We start from the raw sequence: 12,351 nt of genomic DNA on the forward strand, positions 1-12,351 counted from the left end.
GAGGCAGAAGCCTCCAAAAGGCCTCACGTACACAGTACCTTGAACTTTGTAACTAATCTTTCTTTTGCTGCCAGAGGCAGAAAAGGATCCTGCTTCAAGCCAGTTTTTCCTTACCAGATAACGGTTTACGGGGTTCAGTAACCACCAATGAAGTCTTAACACGGCATGGTCTTTGTCTGAAAGCGTATAAAAAGCTTGTGAAACTTGTGTGCAGTAGAGTCTTCTGTATCTATTACAGAGCTCTCCTTTCTTCTGCAGAATAAAGAATGTTTCCTTATCCCTGTCAGGCTGTTATTGGCTCTCAGCTAGGCAGACCCAATATTTCGGTAACACCATCTAGAGTCCCATCTCTGGCTGCAGGAGATCTCTGCTGACAGCAGTGGCAGATGGGCCATATGCCACAGTAGGCAACCTCATCATACCACCCCCTCCATATGTTTATCAAGCTCAGTCTTGGAACGAGTGAGTTTAATTGTCCTCACTGCTCCCCTTGGAGGGCTGCTCCAGAACCTCATGCCTCTGAAGTCAAACCACAATATGCAGATTCCTCTGGGGTGACAGGTTTGCCATCTTATCAGCTTAAGGATTGCCCACTGAGTCCGGGTGCAATCGCTAGCAATAAAGATAACTTTAATGATGTTGATTCCACAGAAGTTCATGTTTCTAAAGTGAAGTCCACATGTTGTCAGTTCCTGATAGCTCAGCAGTGATTATATTCTTTCTACCCAGTCACTGCATTGCTTGTCCTGTCTCAAGACATATATTAACACCTCCACACTTGGTGGGTAGCCATAGAACGTGAATGGGGAAAGCAAGTCACACATTTGTTGCATAAAAATCAACCACAAGTTTCTCACGTCTCCACATCTCCCCGTCTTGAAAGCGGGCTCAGCCAGGCTGTCAGTGCAGTGCCCCAGGGGAGCCCACACATGCCCTCACATGGCCCCCAAGACTGTAAAACCCCTGGGACTGAAATGAGGACCTGAATCAGCACCTCCCTCCTCCCTTTCATCTGCGAGGGATAGAGGGGAGTGGTGCCCTCTTGGTCCGAGATGTGCCAGTCACCCAGGCTGTCGGCTGGAGTTCCCGCTCACTGGTGGGGGGTGGGGAGCACCCACTCCATCACTGGGAGAGGGCCACACTGCTGTTAATCATGCAGGTCTGTTACCAGCTGAGGGATCACAAGCCTCTGCAATGGAGAATCTGCATGTCTTCCTCAGAGCCAAATTCCTTCTTCTGCCCATCTCCTTGCAGGCCAGGGCCTGGTGACACCCGTGGCATCCCGCAGTTCCCCCATCAAGGGGAGGTTGCACATGCCCCGCTGTGCTGTTGCTCCATTGGATTTGTCCTTTGTCCCACACGCTGAGATGAGCTGAGCTGAACTGTATTTCTTCCCCCACCCCACTCAAAGGCATGCACCCTTTCACAGCCCCCCCTCGTCCCCTGCAAGGCTCCTGCTACCTCTTCAGGAGCCATGGCAGCTGTCTTACACTTGACTTCATCTTGTCCCTCCCTCACGCGGCAGGTGCAGGGCCGCGGTTTCTCTCTAGCTTCAAAAGGAGCCGCGGCCCCGCACCTGCCGGGTACAGAGAGCACCGAGGCTGCGGGCGCCGATGCTCCCTGTCCCAGGGACGGGCGGGGCCGCGGCTCCTCTCCAGCTTGGAGAGAAGCCGCGGCCCCGCGCCTGCCGGAGACAGAGAACTCCAGGGCTTCAGGTGCCAGTGCTCTCTGTCTCCGGCAGGCGTGGGGCCGCAGCTTCTCTCCCCTGTTGGGCACCAGGCGGGGGCACATCAATGTCCCGGCGGGTGCCATGGCATTGGGGACCACTGATATTAGGCCTTAAGGGGGAGCCAACTTATGATCGTGTTATATGTGATTTCGCATTATGGTGGGGTGTGTTATTGCGAGGTTTGACTGTATATTTATAAAACTAGATGACCTCTTGAAGTTTCTTCCATCCTGACAGTTCTCTCATTCTATCAATGACCACACAGGGGCCCCCACAAGTGCTTGGCCAGATCTTGGAGAAGCTGCCCCATTATCTCTGCCAAGACACCATGGCATCCAAAGACATTGAAAGGAATGTCCACATGGATGAAAGAGAAGGAGTCAACCAAAGAGATTGTCGGCAAACTGTATCACAACAAGCTCTAGTTTCTCTAGCTCAAGCGGGTAGGAAAGGTGATGGGGAGGGGGTTAAGTTCCTTTGTGGAGATAGGAACCTCTAACCCTTCCCAGGGGATAAATGAGACACCTGCTAATCGGGAAACTGTCAAGGTGTCTCTACTGGCCAAGACCTCTCCTCACACAGAGCTCATCATCCAGGCCGTGAGGTGCCATCTCAGTCTTTCTGGTGCTGATCACCCCCTAGGATGGGAAAAGGAGAACTGAACATGAGATGCACCAGAGCACATTGGGGTGTAGCACCCGCCCATGCCACTCTAGACCAGGAGAGGAGTGGCTGGAACTCAGGTTTCCCACATACCAGACCACACCCCACCCCGCACACACACAGTCTCTCTTTCCCCTCCCCAGACATTGACATGTTCTCCTGAATGGAAAACCAGCAGCTGGACACAATTTCATTGTTCTGTAAATGTTTAAACTATTTGGGTTTTGTTCCAATGCAAAACAAAAACAGAGTTGGAAACCTTGAAAGCTCCTGATAAATAGCTCTAAGAATTTACCCTCATTGTCCAATTTGTGAGACATATCTCTAGTCTGAATTGATCTAACATCAGCTGCTAACCATTGTCTCTTACTATGCCTCTTCCTGCTTGACTGACGGGCTGTAGCCTCAGAGAAATCTCTTCCCCAGGGAGGCGTTTGGAGCCTGGGATCCAGTTGTCCCAGATCATGAGGTAAATGCGCCTTTGATCCTTTCCTGGCTTCACTGAGGACACCTCACATAGGTCTCCTGCTGTTCCCATTCCTGGGGAAGGATCCTGCATTACCCTCCCGCCAGGCCAGCGATTTAGGCTACACTTCCACCTGCAAGCCACTGTGGTGGTCAAGTTTGAGTTTAGTCTGGCACCTGCCACCCTGCTCTATCCGAGGTAGGGACAGAGTTAACCAGTGACCAGCCATCCTGCATACAGCAAAGAATTATTTATTCGGAACAGAAGCATAATTGAGTAAACATATCACAATAAACAGTTCATACCCACGCTTACCACGCAATGCCTGTCTCCCATGAAGGAACCTGGTAGGTTTCAAATAATTCAGGTTCTCTCGCAGGACCTGGTTCTGTTTGGGTCACACATTGTCAGTTTTTGGATTGGGTGAGAGCCACCTTCATCAGGATGGCTATTTTATAACAGTTTCCGTTCCTTGCCAGTCTCGCGAACCAAGTCTTTCCCACGTAGGTCACCAGTCTGAATCCAGCCTGACTCGGAGACTTTGCAGAACACAGAACCTCGCCCGCCCACCCTTGCAACAGTGTGGTAAACTCTGGCTGAGCTGCTGAAGTCCTCAGCTATTCATATAAAGATTTCAAGTTACAGAGAATCTAGCACTTATTCTAGTTCAAACCAGAAAACCACCTGTGCCCCATGATGTGGAGGAAGGTGAAAACTCCCCAGGCTGCCTGCCCCTCTGACCTGGGGGCAAATTCCTTCCTGACCAAAGATTGGCGATCAGTTAAACCAGTGATTCTCCAACTTTTGTACTGGTGACTCCTTTCACACAGCAAGCTTCTGAGTGCGACCCCCCTAATAAATTAAAAAAACTTTTTTATATATTTAACACCATTATAAATGCCGGAGGCAAAGCAGGGTTTCAGGTGGAGGCTGGCAGCTGGCAACCTCCTATGTAATAACCTTGCAACCCCCTGAGGGGTCTCAACCCCCACTTTGAGAACCCCTAAGTTAGACCCTGGGCATGTTCGTGAGACCCATCAACTAAACAGCTGGGAAAGAGTTGTCCATAGGCACTCAGAGCCCTCCCTAGCTAGAGTCCCGTCTGTCTGCAGGAGATCTCTGCTAATAGCAGTGGCAGGTGGGCCATATGCCACAATAGAGAGCCTCATCCTACGATCCGCTCCATAACCTTATCAAGATCAGTCTTGGAACAAGTGAGTTTATTTGCCCGCACTAATCTCCTTGGAAAGCTGTTCCTGAACCTTATTCTTGTGAAGTCAAACCACCATATGCAAATTCCCCTGGGAGGTGAGAGGCTTAGCAGCCTAAGGATTTGTTAAATTACACACTAATGACTTTAACTGCCCAGCAAACTCCTGCACTCACCCACTGAGTCAAGGTGCAATCACTAGCAATAAAGATAACTTTAATTATGTTGATTCTACAGAATTTGGTAGTTCATGATTCTAAAGTAAGTCACATGTTGTCAGTTTTCAATAGCTCAGCCGTGCTTATATTCCTTCCGCTCAGTTGCTGCATTGCTTGTCCTGTCTCAAGACATACATTAACACCTCCACACTTGGTGGGTAGCCATAGAACATGAATGGGGAAAGCGAGTCACACATTTGTTGCATAAAAATCAACCACAAGTTTCCCAGGTCTCCACATCTCCCCGTCTTGAAAGCGGGCTCAGCCAGGCTGCCAGTGCAGTGCCCCAAGGGAGCCCACACATGCCCTCACATGGGCCCCAAGACTGTAAAACCCCTAGGACTGAAATGAGGACCTGAATCAGCACCTCCCTCCTCCCCTTCATCTGCGAAGGATAGAGGAGAGTGGTGCCCTCTCAGTCCAAGATGTGCCAGTCCTGCTACCTCTTCAGGAGCCATGGCAGCTGTCTTACACTTGAATTCGTCTTGTCCCTCTCTCACGTGGGTGTCACAGGACTGGCAGAAACTACTTAGCTGCCTCAGATTCCCAACTTGCAGCTGGAGTCACAGCCACAACCTTGATCTGTTCTGCCTCCATTTCCCTGGTAAGGGCAGGCAGAGATCTGTTCCCCCTGGCCATGGCTCAGAACACAGGCAATGCACTTTCGCATCAGTGAAATATCTGGTGTGGGAGCTGATGGAGGTGTCACCTGTCCCTCCCCTCAGTCTCAGGGATCAGCTGCATAAGCTGGGAAGGTAAATTGACCTTCACCCTGCTTCCTTTTCATTACAGGAATGGGGAACATGGCCCCCCAACACACATTTCTCCCTGCCAGCTACTTCATTTGCATGGGCACTATAACTAACTAGCTGTACTACTTCTGCAGTCAGCTGTTAGTGCCTGATCCAGATGCTTTGCCTTTGCAGGAGAAAAGGCTGGAGCACATCAAAATGTGTATCATTTAAGATCCCAACCAACAGCACATCTGACACTTCCTGTGTCTGCAGACAGTGCAAATGGTTTCACACCAGAAAATGGCATAAAGTCACTGCCCATTCTGCAAAATGTTGTACAATTCTCTACAAATATTGTTGAATCTACAGAGGCTTACCAACTGCTGCGCATCTCCAGGTTTATAGGAACGTTCCTGCCATTTATAATGTTCAGTTTCTGTGATTAGGGCTCCAGCCCACTGTCACTGACTATACATCCCAAGAAACTAATGTGACTCCTTACAAACTGATATATGTGTCCTGCAAATTTAATCCCTGACTTCTTAAAAAGCTTCAGAATCTTTCCCACTGCTACCAGATGTTCCCCCCATGTTTTGTGGAAACAAATTAAGTCATCTTTACTTCTCAAAACTTGGGTTAGACCATTTACTCCCCTTCTGAAATATCCTTGCTCAATGAGCGTGAAAGGTATTCGGCAGACAAAGGCTTAACACAATCCAATGGCTGAGAGTTGAAGCTAGACACATTCAGACTGGAAATGAGCAGATTTTTAACAGTGAGGGTCATTAACCATTGGAACAATTTACCGAGGTTCAGGGTGATTCTTCCTCACTGGCCATTTTTAAATCAAACCTGGATGTTTTTAAAAGATCTGCAGGAGTGCCAAAGGAATTATTTTGGGGCAGTTCTATGGCCCGTGTACTACAGGAGCTCAGACTAGAAGATCACCATGGTCCCTTCTGTCCTTGGAATCTATGAATCTAGCTCTTTTACTGATTGGATGCTCCACAGCTCCTGAGCTCTGCCCCTGTGAGAGGCCAGGAGACACCAGCAACGCTGAACACTGGCCCCATGGTCTTATTTTTCACTAGCTGAATATCTGGATCAGTCACATTATCTGCTCTGATCCAGAACTCACCCATTGGCCCCTCTTGAAACAGAGCTCTGCTAAACAGCGATCCTGATTGGATAGCCACAGCTTCAAACACTTCGACAGGATCACTGCACCAGAGCTTCCTCCTTGGGAGTTATGGCATGATGACCTGGCTTCACCACACTGTATTGTTAGCCATCACCTGCCTTTCATGCTGTAGACATGGTAAAGGGCCCTCTAAGGTTTGTCAACACTGAAGCTGGGCGTGTGAATGGCAGCTCATGTAGACACACCCAAGTTAGCTGTGCTCCAGCTAGCTCACTGAAAATAGTGTGGATGATGCAGCATGGGCTGCACAAGCCTGTCTGAACCTCTGGGTAAATACAGGTATTGCTAGTCCACATCATTGCACCGTCACTGCTCTTGTTAGCAAGGTAGAGTACAGCTAGCACAGGTACGTCTACACGCACTGCCATGCACATCTCTGACTCTAGTGTGGATGTACCCTGAGACCCCCAGAGTTTCCCCCAGGGTCCACATTTCCTCCTACCTACATTCGGCAGAGGTTTCTGAGTATTGCCAGTGGGAGCTAGATTTTTTCTCTTATCTGCAGGGGCTGATTGTTAGTAGACACCATTTTAATTCCCACAATATTGAATTTTCTTTCCTTCAGCAGTGGGTGTTGTCCATGGATCAGACATTTCAGATGTATTGCCATCCTTACTTCTGCACTCCTGCTGGTGGTGGTGCTGTCTTTTGAGCTGGGCTCCCAGCCAGAAGCCACCACTCTCCAGCCACCCAGCTCTGAAGGCAAAAAATCAGAGATCCGCTAAGTTACAAGAAATTTTTCACACTATGTAACATAACGTGATTTTGGCAAAAAACAACAATTTCAAAGCACTATGCAGAACAACAGATTTTTCTGTACATCATAAAAGACACCACTTAGTAGAGCTTGTCTCTTACATCTGCTCTATCCGGCTGGTTTAATACAATGCCATGAGAAAGGATCATTTATAGATCAGCTTTCCTTCTTGCTGGTCTGTTATTGCAGAGTTAATGTTTTAAAACAATCAGGATAAAGATTTATTTTACCCTTTTGTTTTTGTACATTCTTTCACACAGTTCTGGAAGGGGTGAGAGCAAACCCCCGCCTCAGTCAGATGATCATTATATCTTTTTCAGTTCTTTGTTTGCCTGTCTCTCGAACCAGGTCTTGCACATATAGGTCACCAATCTGAATCAGGATCAACTCATGGTCATCTAACGTGAACATTTACTCCCCTCTGAAATGTCTCCAGGGCATTCGTGAGTCTGAAAGGCATTCTGCAGAACCGACACAGTTCAGAGAGTGTCACACAGGCAGTTTTCACTTATTCCAGAGCTTAACCACCCATATAGTTTAAAAGTATTTCCTCATAGCCAACCTAAATCTCCCCTGCTGCAGATTAAACCCACTACTTCTTGTCTTATCTTCAGTGGACATGGAGAACAATGGGTCATTGTCCTCTTTATAACAGCCCTTAGCATATTTGAAGTCTGTTATCAAGTTGTCACCCCCACCCCCTGCCACCAGTCTTCTTTTCTGAGACTAAACATGGCCAGTTTTTGAAACCTTTCCACATCTGCATCACATTGTTGATTCATCTTCAATTTGCAATTCACTATAACCCCCAGATCCTTTTCAACAGTACTAGTACCTAGCCAGTTATTCCCTCTTTGAATAAAGTCTTTTAGCCATGTGTGCACCCACATTATAAGCAGATGGGCCATATGCCAGAGTAGGCAACTTCCTCATACCATCCCCTCCATAAGTTTATCAAGCTCAGTCTTGAAAAGTGAGTTTATTTGCCCTCACTAATCTCCTGGGAAGGCTGTTCCTGAACCACTTTCCTCTGAACTGTCAAACTGTTATATGCAAATTCCCCTGCCGTGTGCGACTTCCCTGATTTATCAGCCCAAAGATTTGTTTATTTACACACAAGTGACTCCCTGCTCCTTTCATCAGCTGGGGAGAGGGGAAAGGTGGTCTCTCAGTCTGAGGTGTGCCAGTCACCCAGGTTGTCTGCTGGGGTTGTCTCTCACTGGTGGGGGGTGGGGAGCACCCACTCAATCACTGGGAGAGTCAGGACAGGCCTGTCCCCCTGCCACATTGCTCTTAATCATGCAGGTCTGTTAACAGCTGGGGGATCCCAAGCCTCTGCAATGGAGAATCTGCATGTCTTCCCCAGAGTCAAATTCCTTCTTCTGCCCATCTCCTTGCAGGTCAGGGTCTGGGGACACCTGTGGTATCCTGCAGTTCCCTCAGGGAGGAGAGGTAGCCGATGCCCCTGTTTTCCTGCTCTTCTGGATTTGTCTTTTGCCCCACACGCTGAGCTGAGCTGAGCTGTATTTCTTTCCCCACCCCACTCAGGGGCATGCACCCTTTCCTAGACTGGCTAAAGAAGTTCCCTCTCCCTCATGGCTGCTGCCACCTCTGCAATCTCCCAATCTTTACACTTGACTTGGGCTTTTCCCTCCTTTACATGGGTGTCACAGAACTTGCAGAATTCCTTAGCTGCCTCAGATCCTCACTTGCCACCAGAGTCTGAGCCACGACCTTGCTCTCTTCTGCCTCAGTTTCTCTGGTAAGGGCAGGCAGTGATCTGTTCTCCCTAGCCATGGCTACAGGACCCTATAAATTTGATATTCTGATATTTGAAATATTTGATATTATGTCCAATGGCCTTTGCCTCGCCTGCAAGTGTCAGCTGACCTGGAACCCACAGAGCAAACAGCCTCTCTCATCTGATCCAAGGGATGCCTGTAAATAGCTTGCCCCTGGGCCTGCTCCACTTTTTTTTAACACTTCACTGTGACAGATGTGAGACCTAAGAATCACAAAATCATAGAATCCTAGAAATGCAGGGCAGAAAGGGACAGATCTAAAGCCCTCTGAAGGCCTTTCCACTGCCAGCAGCAGCAGAGAATTAAGGGTGGCATGGTATATGATGTATTGCCATCCTTACTTCTGCACTCCTGCTGGTGGTGGTGCTGTCTTTTGAGCTGGGCTCCCAGCCAGAAGCTACCACTCTCCAGCCACCCAGCTCTGAAGGCAAAAAATCAGAGATCCGCTAAGTTACAAGAAATTTTTCACACTATGTAACATAACGTGATTTTGGCAAAAAACAACAATTTCAAAGCACTATGCAGAACAACAGATTTTTCTGTACATCATAAAAGACACCACTTAGTAGAGCTTGTCTCTTACATCTGCTCTATCCGGCTGGTTTAATACAATGCCATGAGAAAGGATCATTTATAGATCAGCTTTCCTTCTTGCTGGTCTGTTATTGCAGAGTTAATGTTTTAAAACAATCAGGATAAAGATTTATTTTACCCTTTTGTTTTTGTACATTCTTTCACACAGTTCTGGAAGGGGTGAGAGCAACCCCCGCCTCAGTCAGATGATCATTATATCTTTTTCAGTTCTTTGTTTGCCTGTCTCTCGAACCAGGTCTTGCACATATAGGTCACCAATCTGAATCAGGATCAACTCATGGTCATCTAACGTGAACATTTACTCCCCTCTGAAATGTCTCCAGGGCATTCGTGAGTCTGAAAGGCATTCTGCAGAACCGACACAGTTCAGAGAGTGTCACACAGGCAGTTTTCACTTATTCCAGAGCTTAACCACCCATATAGTTTAAAAGTATTTCCTCATAGCCAACCTAAATCTCCCCTGCTGCAGATTAAACCCACTACTTCTTGTCTTATCTTCAGTGGACATGGAGAACAATGGGTCATTGTCCTCTTTATAACAGCCCTTAGCATATTTGAAGTCTGTTATCAAGTTGTCACCCCCACCCCCTGCCACCAGTCTTCTTTTCTGAGACTAAACATGGCCAGTTTTTGAAACCTTTCCACATCTGCATCACATTGTTGATTCATCTTCAATTTGCAATTCACTATAACCCCCAGATCCTTTTCAACAGTACTAGTACCTAGCCAGTTATTCCCTCTTTGAATAAAGTCTTTTAGCCATGTGTGCACCCACATTATAAGCAGATGGGCCATATGCCAGAGTAGGCAACTTCCTCATACCATCCCCTCCATAAGTTTATCAAGCTCAGTCTTGAAAAGTGAGTTTATTTGCCCTCACTAATCTCCTGGGAAGGCTGTTCCTGAACCACTTTCCTCTGAACTGTCAAACTGTTATATGCAAATTCCCCTGCCGTGTGCGACTTCCCTGATTTATCAGCCCAAATATTTGTTTATTTACACACAAGTGACTCCCTGCTCCTTTCATCAGCTGGGGAGAGGGGAAAGGTGGTCTCTCAGTCTGAGGTGTGCCAGTCACCCAGGTTGTCTGCTGGGGTTGTCTCTCACTGGTGGGGGGTGGGGAGCACCCACTCAATCACTGGGAGAGTCAGGACAGGCCTGTCCCCCTGCCACATTGCTCTTAATCATGCAGGTCTGTTAACAGCTGGGGGATCCCAAGCCTCTGCAATGGAGAATCTGCATGTCTTCCCCAGAGTCAAATTCCTTCTTCTGCCCATCTCCTTGCAGGTCAGGGTCTGGGGACACCTGTGGTATCCTGCAGTTCCCTCAGGGAGGAGAGGTAGCCGATGCCCCTGTTTTCCTGCTCTTCTGGATTTGTCTTTTGCCCCACACGCTGAGCTGAGCTGAGCTGTATTTCTTTCCCCACCCCACTCAGGGGCATGCACCCTTTCCTAGACTGGCTAAAGAAGTTTCCCTCTCCCTCATGGCTGCTGCCACCTCTGCAATCTCCCAATCTTTACACTTGACTTGGGCTTTTCCCTCCTTTACATGGGTGTCACAGAACTTGCAGAATTCCTTAGCTGCCTCAGATCCTCACTTGCCACCAGAGTCTGAGCCACGACCTTGCTCTCTTCTGCCTCAGTTTCTCTGGTAAGGGCAGGCAGTGATCTGTTCTCCCTAGCCATGGCTACAGGACCCTATAAATTTGATATTCTGATATTTGAAATATTTGATATTATGTCCAATGGCCTTTGCCTCGCCTGCAAGTGTCAGCTGACCTGGAACCCACAGAGCAAACAGCCTCTCTCATCTGATCCAAGGGATGCCTGTAAATAGCTTGCCCCTGGGCCTGCTCCACTTTTTTTTAACACTTCACTGTGACAGATGTGAGACCTAAGAATCACAAAATCATAGAATCCTAGAAATGCAGGGCAGAAAGGGACAGATCTAAAGCCCTCTGAAGGCCTTTCCACTGCCAGCAGCAGCAGAGAATTAAGGGTGGCATGGTATATGATGTATTGCCATCCTTACTTCTGCACTCCTGCTGGTGGTGGTGCTGTCTTTTGAGCTGGGCTCCCAGCCAGAAGCTACCACTCTCCAGCCACCCAGCTCTGAAGGCAAAAAATCAGAGATCCGCTAAGTTACAAGAAATTTTTCACACTATGTAACATAACGTGATTTTGGCAAAAAACAACAATTTCAAAGCACTATGCAGAACAACAGATTTTTCTGTACATCATAAAAGACACCACTTAGTAGAGCTTGTCTCTTACATCTGCTCTATCCGGCTGGTTTAATACAATGCCATGAGAAAGGATCATTTATAGATCAGCTTTCCTTCTTGCTGGTCTGTTATTGCAGAGTTAATGTTTTAAAACAATCAGGATAAAGATTTATTTTACCCTTTTGTTTTTGTACATTCTTTCACACAGTTCTGGAAGGGGTGAGAGCAACCCCCGCCTCAGTCAGATGATCATTATATCTTTTTCAGTTCTTTGTTTGCCTGTCTCTCGAACCAGGTCTTGCACATATAGGTCACCAATCTGAATCAGGATCAACTCATGGTCATCTAACGTGAACATTTACTCCCCTCTGAAATGTCTCCAGGGCATTCGTGAGTCTGAAAGGCATTCTGCAGAACCGACACAGTTCAGAGAGTGTCACACAGGCAGTTTTCACTTATTCCAGAGCTTAACCACCCATATAGTTTAAAAGTATTTCCTCATAGCCAACCTAAATCTCCCCTGCTGCAGATTAAACCCACTACTTCTTGTCTTATCTTCAGTGGACATGGAGAACAATGGGTCATTGTCCTCTTTATAACAGCCCTTAGCATATTTGAAGTCTGTTATCAAGTTGTCACCCCCACCCCCTGCCACCAGTCTTCTTTTCTGAGACTAAACATGGCCAGTTTTTGAAACCTTTCCACATCTGCATCACATTGTTGATTCATCTTCAATTTGCAATTCACTATAAC

The sequence above is a fragment of the Mauremys mutica genome, chromosome 1 (assembly GCF_020497125.1).
Source record: "Mauremys mutica isolate MM-2020 ecotype Southern chromosome 1, ASM2049712v1, whole genome shotgun sequence".
NCBI lineage: Eukaryota > Metazoa > Chordata > Testudines > Geoemydidae > Mauremys > Mauremys mutica.